At 36.6% G+C, this 12,282-nt stretch overlaps 1 pseudogene; it reads right to left on the reverse strand.

Annotated features, from left to right (window-relative positions):
• Positions 1-625: 625 nt before the first annotated feature.
• Positions 626-1,107, reverse strand: LOC141492047 (large ribosomal subunit protein uL23-like; annotated as a pseudogene).
• Between the last annotated feature and the right edge of the window lie 11,175 nt (positions 1,108-12,282).

Here is a 12,282-nt window from a genome sequence, read left to right on the forward strand (position 1 = left end):
GATATAGGGAGGGGTCAAAGTATGAAGAGCATAAAATGTCAAAGGAACCTATTACAATAGTCCAGATCATGAGAACCTAAACTAGTGTCTAAGTGGGAAGTGTTTCTGTAAATGTGAATGATGTCTCTCCAGCCTCAGTAGTTTCTCTATATGGTAGTGAAGCAAAGAGAATCATATTAAGTAATATGTCTATAAGGTAGTGAAGCAAATGGTCATATCAAGTTTGTATTCCCCACTTCCTTGCCTCCAGTTAAGGTATGATCAGGGAGATGAAGGGCACAGAGGGCAAGGGAATCAGTGCAGCTATTTCTCTTCTTTCTACCTTATTTCTCTTTTCTTGAACCCCAGGCCAGAGCTATGCATTCCCCTAGGTAACTGAAATAGGTCCATTCAAATTCCACATTCTTCATGAAGCCTTCCTTAATTCTACAATCTTCCTTAATTACTGTAATTATCTTCTCTCCTTTGACCTCATATAACAGTTTGTTGGCACCATTGTAATAGCTTCTGATTTGACTACCCTCAGATAAGTCAGTACCCCACACCAATTCATATTGGACAAAGAAATTTTTTTTTCCTGGAAAACTTTTTTATTGTGGGTGAAGAAGCAGGGCAGCTGGACAGTTTAGATGATTCCAATCTTGTTGGCAACATCTAAAGCATCATAGTCTGGAGCAAGCTGGACAAAGGCCTTCTTCTCTCCATCAGGTTGGATCAGTGTGTTGACCTTGGCCACATCAATGTCATACAGCTTCTTTACGGCCTGCTTGATTTGGTGTTTGTTGGCCTTGACGTCCACAATGAAGACCAGGGTGTTGTTATCCTCAGTCTTTTTCATAGCAGACTCGGTGGTCAGGGGGAACTTAATGATGGCATAGTGATCAAGCTTGTTTCTCTGAGGGGCACTTTTCCGAGGTATTTTGGTTGCCTTCGAAGCCTTAGCGTCTTGGGTCTCCGGAAGGTAGGTGAGGTTCGGATCTTCTTCTTTCTATGGCTGTGCACGCCCTTCAACACCACCTTCTTGGCCTTCAAGGCCCTGGCCTTGGCTTCTGTCTGGGGGGTGGGGGGGGGGGGGGTGATGGCTTCCTTCTTGGCCTTTGGCGCCATCTTGGGGGAAAGGCAGAAATTTTCTTAAAGTGCAGATCTGATTATATCACCCCTGCTCAATAAACCTCCACTTTTGATGGAGATAAAAATATAAACATCTCTGTTTCCATGTAAATTTCTATACACCTTGGCCCCATCCTATCTTTTTTCAGTTTTCTTTAATTGAATACCTTCTAAGTGCCTTGCCTTTGAGATTGTGTCTAATTTATCCTGTATCTTGCTTGTACATAATGGTTTGCAAGTTGCCTCTTTCATTAGACTGTGAGTTCCATGAGATTACCTGTCACATTGTTGTTATTATTTGTCCTTCCTTTTGAAAAGAATGATATACCAAGGTGATGTCTTAACTGGTGGGTGAATTGGATATAAGTGAGGCACAGTTGTATAAAGAAATTAGTCTCACTTTTTCTTACTGAGACTTGGAAGATCAGTGGCAAGGCAAACGTAAAGATGATTGACAATGACCAGGATACAGTGAATGTCCTTGGATTCTTTGATGTCTGACCAAACTCCTGAGTGCTCCACAGTACCTGCTACAGTAACCTTCATGACTGAAGGGATAAATTGTTCTCATCCATTGGTTCTGTTAGGGAAAGTCTTCACACACTTGGGGTAGACAATCCCCTAACTTACCCTCAAATTGGTTTAACCTGTCTGCTGAGACACACTGTTCATCCTCAACAGGTTGAGAATCAAGTGCCAAGTAGACACCAAGAGTGAAGAAGTAATCTTGAAAAAGGTTTGGCAAGTTCTCATACCAGAGGTGCTAACCCTCTCCTATACCCTACTTCTACCCCAAACTGCTGCATAATAGATACTTATTAAATACCTGACTATTCACTAGCAGTTAACAATCTTTCAGCAGATTTTATTCATAGTTTTGTCATTTAATCCTTTTTTTAAAAAATTGTCACTCTTCACACTTTGCAGTCTAACCATACTACCTTGCTTGCTTTCCCTGACTTTATATCTCCTGTCTCCATACACTGGCCATCTTCTCATGCCTGTAATCCTTATCAGGAGCCCTTTTGGAATCCTTGATTTTCTGAACTTAAACACTACTTACCACATAAATTGCAAAAGTTGATGTAATTATGTGATGAATCAGGTCAAATAGCTATTTGGTATTCAGCCAAAGTTGTAAATTATGTGGTGAATCAGGTCAACATCTATTTGATATTCAGCCAAGGTCCTTGGACAATTTCTTAACTCCATCTTTCTTCATTTTCATATTACATTGCATATTTAAAGGTCAGTGACCACAGACAAAAAAAACATAGTCTGAATCTGGCAAATGAATTTTCCTCAAGCCCCATGCTTTCCACTAACAGGTACCTTGACATGAAACATAAGCTTTTAGGAAGTCTTCTTTAATGAAAATGGATCATTAATATTGCAGCAATAGAATTCTTTTGATGAAATAGAAGATTTGGGAATTAATAGCTAGTTTGTTTAAGTTACAAGCCCAAGAAACATAATAATATGCATTCTTGGTCCAAGTCAGCACTCACAATTAAGACATCTTCCTGAAAACATAATGTCCTTCAAATGAAGTGCTCTCAAGTCTGATTTACCAACATGGGTGAAAAGAAGACACAAAATATTTAGATTTTGAGGAATATTTTCCCCTTAAATCCAAATCAACATGATTCATCCAGTTGCATTTCACAAAGTAAATGCTAGTGGTGAATGAAGTGGAAGCATGGAGCACTTGTTTAGAGAGCAATCCTTTCTGGGAGAACTGGCCTTTCAGGAACTTTCAGGGCTGATAATGAATTTTGAAGCCTGATAACATCTTCAGCTAGAACAAATCTTCCCAGTGTTCTAAAAGGGCCCTTTTCAGCATTGTTTTTCTGTAGCCCTCACAGCTGTGGTGATGACTGCATTTTCTTTTTTCCAGAAAATAACAAAATCGGAAGGAGATAAAATGCAAGGAGGGTAGTGTGGCAAATGGAGTGGCTGTCAAAAGAGGATTCTAAGGGATAAATCTTCTCAGACAAATCTGATTGCTTTTGGAAATGGGGGGCAGCGTGATGGTTGAAAAGCATAATATATTACAGTAGAACAGGTGGACTAGATTTCAGCAAGTCATTTGTTAATCTTCAGCATAATAATCTAATAAACAAAATCAAGGAATTTATAATCAATTCCAGGAACAAATGTGAGAATTATGCTAGTGCAAAATGCTTTATCCAGTTGTCAAGGAATCAAGGAAAGTGTTGGTTTTGGGGGCCAATGCTAAGGCAAAACAAGAGATAAGTGATATTTTTTTCTCTCTTAGCAATGCTTCTCTTTTACCCTTAGCCCAAGGGGTTTTATATTATAATTAAAAGCAATCTAGTTCTAACCCATTGTGTTTTGATCTAATGACTTTATTTCTTCACTTTATACTTTGAGGTAGTAAATCAGCAAGAATTTTATTACATTGTTCAGTCACATTCGACTGTGACCTCATTTAGGATTTTCTTGGCAAAGATACTAGAGTAGTCTACTATTTCCTTCTTCAGCTCATTTTGTAAGAGGAAACAGAGGTAAGCCAAGTTAAATGACTTGTCCAGTGTCACACAGTTAGATAATGTCAGACCAGATTTGAACTCAGGCTGGTAAGTGTTCCTGATTCCACACTAGGCAGTCTATCCACTGCTCCATCTATTTTTTTAGCTTTTTGCAAGGCAAATGGGGTTAAGTGGCTTGCCCAAGGCCGCACAGCTAGGTAATTAGTAAGTGTCTGAGACCGATTTGAACCCAGATACTCCTGACTCCAGGGCCGGTGCTTTATCCACTGTGCCACCTAGCCGCCCCTGCTCCATCTATTTTTAAATGTTCTTTTTATTTTATTATTTTAAATTCTTTTTATTTTTATTTTATTAATTTTTTAAAAATTTTATCTTTATTTTTTAAAAAGTCATTTCCCTACTAGACACTGAATTCCCCTCCTTATCCCCCAACTCCCTTCCTTCCCTGTCCTCCAGGGAATTAATTCAAGGGAGTTCCTATAATTCTAGGATCAAATACAAAATCCTCTGTTTGGCTCTTTAAGCCTTTCATAACCTGGACCCTTCTTACCTTTCCAAGTTTTTTGCACCTTTTTCCCCCTCTATGTGACACTGATGTCCTTGCTGTTCTTGCACAAGACACTTCATTTCCTGATTCTGAACATTTTTCCTGGAAATGTCTTATATCTGGGACTCTTTTCTCATCTCTACCTTCTGGCTTTCCTAGTCTCCTCAAGTCTCAGCAAGAAGCCCTTTCTAGTCTTCCTGAATCTTAGTGCCTTTTCTCTGAAATCATCTTTAATGTGTCCCGTGTATATCTTGTTTGCATGTTGTGTCTCTCATTAGACTATCAGCTCCATGAGATTAAGTACCTACTTAATAAATGTTTGTTGACTATTAACTGACAATTACCCATCTCCAGAAGATTTCACCCTTGGTTTAACTTGTCACCGAATCTTTTTAAAATTGTTCCGCCAATGCATACTGTGATTCTTCAAGAATTATCTTTAGTTTCTGTTTTGGAATAAAGAATCTGCCCTAACCTAATTCATAATGTGTTTAGGGTATCTCTTCAAGGAAACTGAGATATGAATCTTAAATTTTTTTAGGACATCTTTTAAAGTTTTATTGATGTTTTGTTTCTACATTACAAATCTTTGCAGATTACTCACACTTTATGAGAGGTCCACTACAACAAAGTAAATAGTTAAGCTAAAACCAATTTAACATTAAAAACAAATTAAATGATGTTAATGAGTGAGAGGTCCTCTATGTATAGTGGAACCCGCCTAAAGCAAGAACCTGGACAGTTGCAAGAGGAAGGCTATCATTAGATGGGAGGCAGAATTGACATCTTTAGCCTCTTCTCCACCTACCCTTCCACAAGGGAGACTTTTGTTCCTACCTGGAAGGGAGACAGGAATTTGAAGAGAATACTTTGCTCTCCTTAGAGAGAGAGGAGATACCAGACTGGAATTATGTCTCTCTGCTCCCTTAAGTATTGTTCTTCTAGGGGATGTGATTAGGTTTGAGCTAATTTCTCATCACTTTGTAACATTTTTTTTGGAGGAAGGAAGACTCTAAGTCCTTCCCCACAACACCAGTTCCACAATGAATTCACCTGCAGCAAATAGCAAAGAAGCCCCTTTATCCAAATCATAGCAGAGCAGAAATCAGTTAAGATATACTTATGAAAAATATACCAGACAATATAAAGTGAAGGAGTTCTCTCATATTGGGAACAAATCTCAGTGCAATCAAGAGAGGGGGTCCTGGATCTCACCCAAGGGTAAATTACCCAAAGCCTCAAGTGTAGCAAGCTGGGGGGTAAAGACATGATAAGAGACTACTAGCTCCACTCATATCTTCCCAGAATCTTTTCCTTCAGCAGGCTGAAGTGGAGTTGGCATCTTCCCTCTTTTCTCTTGAAGCTGGAAGTCAGAAGTGCCTGAGACAGAATCATAAAGAAGCTTTAAAGAATGATGAGTCTCTAAGAAGGACTGGTCCCAAAGAGTTCTGAAAGAAGACTCATAGTTTAATGAGTTCCCCAAAGGGGACATGAAGGGGACTGCCCTGGATCCGAAGCTCTCTCAACTCTCTCTTTGCCCTGCCCCTCACACAGGCCAAACCATTCATCTCCACCAATAAGGAGTGAGTCTCATACCAGTAGGCTTTGGGACTGAGATTAAATACAGCAATCTCTTCTGAAAATGCAGGAAATGTTTCACAACTGTAGCATCTTCTAATCTCTCAGAGGCAGTGGCTAAAACTAAAGTCAAGAAGACCTGAGATGAACCATAACTTTTAATGGAATTTCTATTATTCTCATGTTGCTTAGGTTGAATACTTTCTACTGCTTCAGTTTCTTCATCTGTACAATTTGAATGAAAATGATGCTTATCTCCCAGAATTATTCCAAGGACAAAAGAAGATGATAATTATAAACCTAGTCTTCTAATATTGTAATCGTTTGGGAAAAATAAATATAGTAATGATAATAATAATTCTTTGGGGGTAAAATAGCTATATTCATCAAGGTAGAGGGGCAAAGTTGAAGGGGAAAGTGGCATCTAAGAAAAGAATATTTGGCAGTGATTTTTTGGATTCTATTAAATCCATAGATGATGTCATCCTTTTTTTATTTGCTCAAATTGTTAACAGTTCTGGATATACTTGACACTGTCATGGAAAACCAAAATTTTTTGCAAGAGACAAAGCTATTTTGTCTTTGATCTCCATGGAACACATCAGAAGAAATCTGATAAAACCAGCTTAGAGGAGATGACATTTTAAAGGGACAAATCCTTCTTATTGACTTATTTCTCTACTGTTGGAGTCACACACATATTTTCTCTTACCATTTTCAAAATTGCAGTGAGGAAGCAAAACACAAGGAGGTTTAGCAATCAAATGGTTTTGAAAATAAATGCTGGGTTTTAGAATACTAATTGTGAAGCCAACTCTTGGAGGCTTCAAAGTTTATCAACTGAGATAATTTGAGTGATGATAAAAGTAATTTGGGGTGATGATATGGAAATAAGCACAAAGGTACAAAATAACAGGTTTTGAAAAGCATTGGCACTAATGAATTGGGAGGATGCTTCATGGAGATATAAATTGGGAATGGGAATAAAGGCAGGTAGAGAGTAATGACTAAGGCATCAGGTGCAATTAAATAAAAGTTATTGCCATAGGGTAAAGTAGTGATAGGAGGATGAGAGATTAGATGTCCTCAGTTGTCACCAAAACAGAATGATAGATAACTATAATTAATTTATGGATAATCATGCATGCTATATTCATCTTTCTAGGACTGTCACATTTATTACTGGCCTTGTCCAAAAGCTGGTTTTCTCCACATTGACTAGAATCTTTTCACCCCTCCCATAATCAGACTAATATAACCAGGCCAATGCCAAAACAATATAGAAATGCTACTATCACCAACTTTACTATCACACACACAAAAAAAAGTCTAGATGGGAAGTCTCTAATTAATGAGAATTGTTGTTCAACTGTATTTGACCCTATTTGAGATTTTCTTGGCAAAAATACTGGAGTAGTTTGACATTTCCTCCTCTAGCTCATCTTTACAAATGAGAAACTGAGACAAACAGAGTTGTAATTTATCCAGGTCATACAACTATTACATGACTATAGCTATATTTAAATACATGAAGATCAGTTTTCCTTCAGGTACAGGGCTTTATTTACTACACCACTTAACTTCCCAAGTAGGTAGCAATTTTATGAGGTACAAAGATTTCCAGGAACATAGATATGGTGACATCTACTTGAGATTAAATTGATTCAATTGTGGAGTTTATTGAATAGTATATAAATCATGCAGATATATTTACTCATACAGGAATCTCCTCTTTCCTTTGCCTCCTTTTTTTTAGGTTTTTGTAAGGCAAACGGGGTTAAGTGGCTTGCCCAAGGCCACACAGATAGGTAATTATTAAGTGTCTGAGACTGGATTTAAACCCAGATACTCCTGACTCCAGGGCCCGCTACTTTATCCACTACACCACCTAGCTGCCCCTGCCTCCTTCTTTCCAAAAAAACCAAAAACCCTTACTTCTGCCATTTGACCTGATCCAAGAATTTTAGTTCCCTACAATAGAGAGAATTAGATGCTCTAATCTGGGGAGGGGGAGATTTTTGAGTACTCCATTTATGGGGAGATTAGAATTGATAGAAATCTTTTGTTATCAGGAGCCTGTAGTCTTGGATAAGCCAAAATTACTTTAGGAGTCTCTGTCTCCTGTAGGTTGCACCTTTTATTTTGCTCTCAATATCTTCATCTCTATAATGGGAATGCTTATAACATCTCCCTCTCAGAAGTGTAATGAGGGAAAAATGAGATAATAGCTGTAAAGTATCTTGTAATGTTAGAATACTATACAAATGGAGAAAGGCTGCTCAAACTGGATTGTATTAATAACATATTATCACTTACTATTAAATGAGAAGTCACCTATATTTAAAATAACACTTGTTACTAGATTTTTTAAAAATTTAGTTAAATTTAAATTTAAATACTATTGCTTTTCCTGAAATAGAAAGGGAAGGTAAGGGGAAGAGTAGGGATTTATATTCCAATTTGGACTCAAAACAAAGTTGCTGTTATCATTACTTTTCCTATTGATGGGCACTCTTTTATGTAGTTAAAGAGTGAAGATGCAATCACTACAGCAAAAAGTTTTTGTTAGTTCCAGATTTCCTTGAATGAATTCAGTGTTGATTTTGTTTTAATATTCTTTATTTCATAGATTCATTTTCGGTTTGGTCAATTCTAATTTTCAGGGAGTTTAATTTTTAGATGAAGTTTATTCCATTCATTATTCTAGGTATTAATTTTCCTTGCTATTTCCCCCCCTTAGCTATTCTAGTCTGTATCACTTAATTAATTTCTTATAAATACTCTTATAGTTTTTGTGACTTGGACTTTTTTCCTTGAGGCTCTATTTGGACTTACTGTATATTTAACCTGTTCTTCATTGTGTTTGATTTTTTTTTTCTTTCCTATTTATTAGTATCTTCAGCCTCAGTTTCTGGATTTTGGACTTGTGTTCTCCTTTCCTTGTCCTCAAGCTATTATAAAGAGGAAAGATTTGATTCCTCCCCAATCTGTAGCTCAACTAATCTACAGTTATCCCTTCCATATCATGGGGGATGGGGTATAGCACCCCACAATCTGGAAAATCTCCCTTCATACAATTTAAGAAGTTTGAATTATTATGGTATTAATATTTGAAATATGTTGATATTATACATTACTATTCATATATTTTATGTATTTCTTAGTTTCTAAATTCTTTCTATGTCATCTACTGACCTCCACTTATTGTCTGTGACTTCCAAAAAATTCTCATTTAATTTCTTATGCTGACCCAAAATGTATTGAAATCATGTTGGGAAAAGTCACAGGTAAAGGAGTTTTAATCAATTAATTAAAGGAGTTTTAATTAACTTTTTTTTAAAATTTGTTTTTATTAAAGTTATTATTTGAGTTTTACAATTGTCCCCCCAATCTTACTCCCCCCTCCCCACAGAAAGCAATCTGTCAGTCTTTACTTTTTTCCATGTTGTACCTTGATCCAAATTGGGTGGGATGAGAGAGAAATCATATCCTTAAAGAAGAGACGAGAAGTCTAAGAGGTAACAAGATCAGACAATAATATATCTGTTTTTTCTAAATTAAAGGGAATAGTCCTTGAACTTTGTTCAAACTCCACAGCTCCTTATGTGGATACAGATGGCACTCTCCTTTGCAGACGGCCCAAAATTGCTCCCGATTGTAGCACTGATGGAATGAGCGAGTCCTTCAAGGTTGAACATCATTCCCATGTTGCTATTAGGGTGTACAGTGTTTTTCTGGTTCTGATCATCTCACTCAGCATCAGTTCATGCAAATCCCTCCACGCTTCCCTGAAATCCCATCCCTCCTGGTTTCTAATAGAACAATAGTCTTCCATGACATACATATACCACAGTTTGCTAAGCCATTCCCCAACTGAAGGAAATTTACTTGATTTCCAATTCTTTGCCACCACAAATAGGGCTGCTATAAATATTTTTGTACAAATAATGTTTTTAACCTTTTTCATCATCTCTTCAGGGTATAGACCCAGTAGTGGTATTGCTGGGTCAAAGGTAATTAACTTTTTTAATCACTGTAACAATCATATACATCTCTATAATTGAATAAATCATCATCATCATTGGTCAAGCAAAAATAAATAAATATGTAGGCTACACCCTTACAAAGTTTGAAATAGTTAAGCCTTGGAGAGAGATGAACAATCCCAGGGAATCTAATAAGCCTGGAGCAGAAATGGAGGAGAACTCCAATGTCTGAGAGAGAATTGCTAAGGGCTTTCTTTCCCTTTCAAAACATTACTTTCAAACAGTAAGAGAAACTAAATCTAACTTGGAGAAATTACACACACTCCAGATAGAACTATAGAGATTATTTATGTTTTGTGAAGAGATAACAGTGTTAATATCTTGACAACAAATTAAAACAGATTAAAACATAATAATCTGTGAATCCATTCTCTGACTCTATCAGTTGAGGTGGGGGTAGGGAAGAACTATATCTCCTCCATTTTTCTTTTAACCATTTATGTTTGTGATTGATCTCTCAACTTTACTTCTGCTAAATTCCTAAAAAGAATAGTCTATAAGAGCCAGCCCAAAGAGAAATCCTATCCAAGGCAGCAGTTAAGGACAGAATAGAGCACTATTTCCTTCTGGAAAAGGAAATGGCAAACCACTCCTGTATCCTGCCAAGAGAACAATATGGACAATGATAGGGTCCATGAAGTCAAGAAGAGTAGGACTTGACTAAACAATAAGAATAGAGTACAGAGGGTCCACCCATGTCAAGAGTGAGGATAAGACCTACTTCTGGGTAGCCTGGGACTGAATCTCAGAAGTAGATAAGGCCTGACAATTCCTTGAGAAGTTAGAGCTTGGTCTTATCCATCAAATTCAGGATCAAACAGGGGTAAGAATATGGGGAAAAGGAGGAAGGAAAAGGAGTTTTTGCATCTGTACAGACCAATTCTGAGTCACAGAGATTAGTCAAAGGGAAAGAAGTTATATACAGGAGTTCCTAGACTTAGATCTGGGAGAACTCATTGTTAAAATTTCAATATGAGCATTTTTACCTATGAAATAGGCCATCACTAGAAACTGGGACTTGATTTACTAATTAGACTAAAGAAAATGTTAATATTGTAGATTAAACATGAAAGAAGATATATATTTATATGTATATATATATATATATATATATATATATATATATATATATATATATATATATATACATATATAGTAATCCCTACTTTCGTTACCCCTCAGAGTCTAGATGATACCACCCTTTGCTATTATAGACCAGGGAGAATACAAAGTATAGAAAACCTTATGGTACAAATTTTTCCTAAAATTTTTTTGACTGTCTAATTTTAAAATTTTTTCCCTAATGTTTAGTATTAGGCCTTTTTTTCAAGTTTTGAATTACAAATTCTATCCTTCCCTCTGTCTTCTCTCCTCTTCCCGAGGAGTCAAACAATCTGATATGTTATATATGTGTAATCATGTAAAATATTTTCATAATAGTCATTTTGTGGGGAAAAAACTTGAACCCCCCAAAATTGAAAGAAGGAATGAAAATGAAAAATAGTATGCTTTGGTATGTATTCAGATGCCATCAGTTCTTTCTTTGGAGGTGGGTAATATTTTTCATCATGAATCCTTTGGGATTGTCTTGGATCATTTTTTGCTGAAAATAACTAAATTATTCATAGTTGCTCAAATAATACATCTTTCATACCCTACTGCTAGACTGTAAAGCTCCATGAAGGTAGGCACTGTATCTTATTTATCATTGTATCTTCCTTAATATCTAGAACAGTAGTCTGCATGTGGCAGTTATTTAAATAAATTTAAATTGAATTGCTTAATAAATTAAATGTTTATACCACTACTAGGTCTATACCCTGAAGAGATGATGAAAAAGGGTAAAAACATCACTTGTATAAAAATATTTATAGCAGCCCTGTTTGTGGTGGCAAAGAATTGGAAATCAAGTAAATGTCCTTCAATTGGGGAATGGCTTAGCAAACTGTGGTACATGCATGTCATGGAACACTATTGTTCTATTAGAAACCAGGAAGCACAGGAATTCAGGGAAGCCTGGAGGGATTTGCATGAACTGATGCTGAGTGAGATGAGCAGAACCAGAAAACCACTGTATACCCTAACAGCAACATGGGGGTGATGTTCAACCTTGACAGACTTGTTCATTCCATCAGTGCAACAACCAGGGATAATTTTGGGCTGTCTGCAAAGGAGAGTGCCATCAGTATCCAGATAAAGAACCGTGGAGTTTGAACAAATTTCAAGGACTATTCCCTTTAATTTAGAGAAAAAAAAACAGATATCTTATTGTCAGATCTTGTTATCTCATACTTATTGTTTCTTCCTTAAGGATATGATTTCTCTCTTATCACACTTAATTTGGATCAATGTACAACATGGAAACAAAATAAAGACTGACAGATTGCTTTCTGTGGGGTGGGGTGGGGGGGAGGGAAGTAAGATTGGGAGAAAAATTGTAAAACTCAAAACTCAAATAAAATCTTTAAAAATAAATAAAATGCTTAAT

This window comes from Macrotis lagotis, chromosome 6 (genome assembly GCF_037893015.1).
Source record: "Macrotis lagotis isolate mMagLag1 chromosome 6, bilby.v1.9.chrom.fasta, whole genome shotgun sequence".
Classification (NCBI taxonomy): Eukaryota; Metazoa; Chordata; class Mammalia; order Peramelemorphia; family Peramelidae; genus Macrotis; species Macrotis lagotis.